Source organism: Arachis hypogaea, chromosome 20, assembly GCF_003086295.3.
Source record: "Arachis hypogaea cultivar Tifrunner chromosome 20, arahy.Tifrunner.gnm2.J5K5, whole genome shotgun sequence".
In the NCBI taxonomy this organism is placed as follows: domain Eukaryota; kingdom Viridiplantae; phylum Streptophyta; class Magnoliopsida; order Fabales; family Fabaceae; genus Arachis; species Arachis hypogaea.
The window spans coordinates 95,894,181-95,899,513 of record NC_092055.1 but is presented as its reverse complement, the minus strand read 5'-3'; the positions used below and the strand labels follow the sequence as shown (position 1 = coordinate 95,899,513).

The 5,333-nt window shown below is 41.0% G+C and overlaps 1 non-coding gene across 1 annotated transcript; it reads right to left on the bottom strand.

Annotated features, from left to right (window-relative positions):
• Positions 1–601: 601 nt before the first annotated feature.
• Positions 602–705, bottom strand: LOC112788627 (small nucleolar RNA R71). The gene has a single exon (XR_003195985.1). It is a non-coding gene; the product is annotated as a small nucleolar RNA R71 (small nucleolar RNA).
• Positions 706–5,333: the final 4,628 nt, after the last annotated feature.

Below are 5,333 nucleotides of genomic sequence, written 5' to 3'. Positions count from 1 at the left end.
ACAAAGGAATCTCTATACTGTGACATAGAGGATTTCATATTTTCTTTGTTATTCCCTTCTTTGTCATATGAGCAGGAGCAAGGACAAGAACATTCTTGTTGAAGCAGATCCTGAACCTGAAAGGACTCTGAAAAGGAAACTAAGAGAAGCTAAAATACAACAACCCAGAGACAACCTTACAAGAATTTTCGAACAGGAAGAGGAGATGGCAGCCGAAAATAATAATAATGCAAGGAGGATGCTTGGTGACTTTACTGCACCTAATTCCAATTTACATGGAAGAAGCATCTCCATTCCTGCCATTGGAGCAAACAATTTTGAGCTGAAACCTCAATTAGTTTCTCTGATGCAGCAGAACTGCAAGTTTCATGGACTTCCATCTGAAGATCCTTTTCAGTTCTTAACTGAATTCTTGCAGATCTGTGATACTGTTAAGACCAATGGGGTTGATCCCGAGGTCTACAGGCTTATGCTTTTCCTGTTTGCTGTAAGAGACAGAGCTAGAGTGTGGTTGGACTCTCAACCCAGAGATAGCTTGAACTCTTGGGATAAGCTGGTCACGGCTTTCTTAGCCAAGTTCTTTCCTTCTCAAAAGCTGAGTAAGCTCAGAATGGATGTTCAAACCTTCAGACAGAAAGAAGGTGAATCCCTCTATGAAGCTTGGGAGAGATATAAGCAACTGACCAAAAAGTGTCCTTCTGACATGCTTTCAGAATGGACCATCCTGGATATATTCTATGATGGTCTGTCTGAATTAGCTAAGATGTCATTGGATACTTCTGCAGGTGGATCCATTCACCTAAAGAAAATGCCTGCAGAAGCTCAAGAACTCATTGACATGGTTGCTAATAACCAGTTCATGTACACTTCTGAGAGGAATTCTGTGAGTAATGGGACGCCTCAGAAGAAGGGAGTTCTTGAAATTGATACTCTGAATGCCATATTGGCTCAGAATAAAATATTGACTCAGCAAGTCAATATGATTTCTCAGAGTCTAAATGGAATGCAAGCTGCATCCAATAGTACTCAAGAGGCATCTTCTGAAGAAGAAGCTTATGATCTTGAGAACCCTGCAATAGCAGAGGTGAATTACATGGGTGAACCCTATGGAAACACCTATAATCTCTCATGGAGAAATCATCCAAATTTCTCATGGAAGGATCAAAAGCCTCAACAAGGCTTTAATAATGGTGGAAGAAATAGGTTTAGCAATAGCAAGCCTTTTCCATCATCCACTCAGCAAAAGACAGAGAGTTCTGAGCAGAATCCATCTAGCTTGGCAAATATAGTCTCTGATCTATCTAAGGCCACTCTAAGTTTCATGAATGAAACAATGTCTTCCATTAGAAATTTGGAAGCACAAGTGGGCCAGCTGAGTAAAGGAATCACTGAAACCCCTCCTAGTACTCTCCCAAGCATCACAGAAGAAAACCCAAAGGGAGAGTGCAAGGCCATTGAAATGACCATCATGGCCGAACCTGTAAGGGAGGGAGAGGACGTAAATCCCAGTGAGGAACCAAAGGATTCTGAGGCTCATCTGGAGACCATAGAGATTCCATTAAACCTCCTTATGCCATTCATGAGCTCTGATGAGTATTCTTCTTCTGAAGAGAATGAAGATGTTACTGAAGAGCAAGTTGCCAAGTACCTTGGTGCAATCATGAAGCTGAATGCCAAATTATTTGGTAATGAGACTTGGGAAGATGAACCTCCCTTGCTCACCAATGAACTGAGTGATCTAGATCAACTGAAATTACCTCAGAAGAAACAGGATCCTGGAAGGTTCTTAATACCTTGCACCATAGGCACCATGACCTTTGAGAAGGCTCTATGTGACCTTGGGTCAGGGATAAACCTCATGCCCCTCTCTGTAATGGAGAAACTGGGAATCTTTGAGGTGCAAGCTACCAGAATCTCATTAGAGATGGTAGACAACTCAAGAAAACAGGCTTATGGTCAAGTAGAGAATGTGTTAGTAAAGGTTGAAGGCCTTTACATCCCTGCTGATTTCATAATCCTGGATACTGGGAAGGATGAGGATGAATCCATCATTCTTGGAAGACCCTTCCTAGCCACAGCAAGAGCTGTGATTGATGTGGACAGAGGAGAATTGATCCTTCAACTGAATGAGGACTCCCTTGTGTTTAAAACTCAAGGATCTCCTTCTGTAACCATGGAGAGGAAGCATGAAAAGCTTCCCTCACTGCAGAGTCAACCAAAGCCCCCACAGTCAAACTCTAAGTTTGGTGTTGGGAGGCCTCAACCAAACTCTAAGTTTGGTGTTGAACTCCCATATCCAAACTCTAAGTTTGGTGTTGGGAGTCTATAAAATTGACCTGATCACCTGTGTGGCTCCATGAGAGCCCATTGTCAAGCTATTGACATTAAAGAAGCGCTTGTTGGGAGGCAACCCAATGTTATTTAATCATTTTTATTTTATTTTCTCTTTGTTATTTCATGTTTTATTAGGTTGATGATCATGTGGAGTCACAAAAACTACTGAAAAATAAAAAACAGAATGAAAAACAACATTGAAAATAGAACACCCTGGAGGAAGGGCTTACTGGCGTTTAAACGCCAGTAAGGAGCATCTGGCTGGCGTTTAACGCCAGAACAGAGCATGAAACTGGCGTTAAACACCAGAAATAAGCAGCAGTCTGGCGTTTAAATGCCAGGATTGCACCCTGAGGAAAGCTGGCGTTAAACGTCAGAAACAAGCATAAGACTGGCGTTTAACGCCAGAAACATGCACCATACTGGCATTTAACGCCAGAAACATGCTACAGTCTGGCGTTAATGATGACAGGTCATCTTAGCCTAGTTTCACTAGCCTTTTTCCTTTGTTTTCAATAAGTTTTATGCACTTTCTTGAGCAATAAGTAAGCCATTTGGTTGGAATTTCATGTTTCCTTAGATTCAATCAACCATGGATGAATTGATGCATTTTCATGAGTTTTGTGCCATAATTGCTTAAATATCAAGAAGAAGAAGAACTCTCATGATTATAGCATAGATTTGATGCAATTGTTGATTGATGATAGGTGGAATAAAGCTTGGAAGAAGGTTGAAGAAAAGGGGATAGCAAGGGGCAAGAGGAGACACTCACGTTTGAGCTCAAGTTTGCCTCAAACTCGAACTCAAACGTGAGAAAGATTGCATTTTCACCCTGAAGGTACACCAAGTTTGCGCCAACGTTTGCCTCAAACTTGAGGTCAAACGTTGGCACCACAAGAACAAGCAAATGCACCCCTGGAACTTGGCAACATTTGCGCCAACGTTTACCTCAAACGTGAGGTCAAACGTTGGCGCCATAAGAGCAAGAAAGATCACCCTGAAGCATGGCAACGTTTGCTCCAACGTTTGCCTCAAACGTGAGGTCAAACATTGGCCACCTTTTAGCATGGAAGAGCACTCTTGTTTGATGGTTTAATTGAGCCACGTTTGCGCCAACGTTTGCCTCAAACATTAGGCCAAACGTTGGCCAAAAGAAATGCATGGGAGGAGCCACATTTGAGCTCAAGTTTGACCTCAAACGTTGAGCCAAACGTGGATGGCAGCAACTTGGCCGAGCTGCATAATGTCACACACGAAGACGTTTGAGTCAACGTTTGCCTCAAACGTTGACTCAAACGTGAATGGTTCATGGTTCGGTTCACAAGTGGATTTCTTCCCAACACCAAGAGCAATCAACAGAGGCTATCTTCAATCCAATTCCATCAAGGCCAAGGCCCAAATTCAAGGCTCTAAGACCATTAGAAGAAAGTGTATAAATAGAAGTTAGTTTGATTTAGGAGGACGTCAACTTTTACTTTTGAATTTACACCTCTTGGAGGATTTTACTTACTATAACTTGGATCTGGGAGGAGAATTGAATTCTCTTCCTCTTCAGTTTCTTATTTTCTTTTCTGCAAAGTTTTACTGGGTCTTGGGTGTTGAGAATTGAGGAAATTCTGTCTCAATCTCACCTTGAGATTTTTTTTTGTTTCTTTCACTGCACCATTGGAGAATTGAGATTTGAATTCAAGTTTTCTTACTGTTTTGATCTTTAATTTGTTACAATTGATTTCTGAATTGGATCAAGGAAGGTAGTGAGATCTAGACTTGATTTTCTAGTCTCTTGACCCCTGAGATCTGAAATTTCCTTTTAATCCTTCTGTTGAATGCTTCTTCAAGAGAATTTACATTTTCTATTTGAGATCTACTGCAATTAACTTCATCTTTTACTTCCCTGCTTGTTGCAATTTACTTTTCCTTGTTTAATTTTTGCAATCCCAAGTCCCAATTACTTTTACAATTCAAGCAATTTACATTTCTTGCACTCTAAGATTCTACAATTTACATTTCTTGCATTCTAAGTTTCTGCCATTTAATTTCTTGTTATTTAAGATTCAGCACTTTTATTTTCCGTTCTCTTTAATTTACAGTAATTCACCCTTTCCCTTTTACTTTCCTTGCAATTTAGTTACTGCCAATTACAAACCACTCAAACCAATACTTGATTCGCTTGACTAAATCAACCACTAAACTAAAATTGCTCAATCCTTCAATCCCTGTGGGATCGACCTCACTCATGTGAGTTATTATTACTTGATACGACCCGGTAGACTTGCCGGTGAGTTTTATGTTGGATCGTTTTCCACACATCAGTTAAACGCCAGGATTGCATATATAGGGCGTTTTACACGCCTCAAAGGTGAAGGGATGAGAAATCCTCAAACACCTCAGGATCTGTGGACCCCACAGGATCCCCACTTACCTTTCTTTTCTCCTCTTCACACCTTTTCATATCACTTTTCCCCAAATACCCCTCACCAATCAACTCAATCACTCTTTCCCATCACCTCTTCACCACTCACATCCATCCTCTCTTCCCTAAAAACCCCACCTACCTTTAAATTCAGAATAATTTCCCTCCCAAACCCAACCCTAAATGGCCGAATCCACCTTCTCCCTCCATCTCCTCCATTTTTCTTCTTCTTCTACTTCTTTCTCTTTTCTTTTGCTCGAGGACGAGCAACCATTTTAAGTTTTATGTGGTAAAAGTATTGCTTTTTGTTTTTCCATAACCATTTATGGCACCTAAGGCCAGAGAAACCTCTAGAAAGAGGAAAGGGAAGGCAATCGCTTCCACCTCTGAGTCATGGGAGATGGAGAGATTCATCTCTAAGGTTCATCAAGACCACTTCTATGAAGTTGTGGTCAAGAAGAAAGTGATCCCTGAGGTTCCTTTCAAACTCAAAAAGAATGAGTATCCGGAGATCCGACTTGAAATCCAAAGAAGAGGTTGGGAAGTTCTAACCAACCCCATTCAACAAGTCGGGATCTTAATGGTT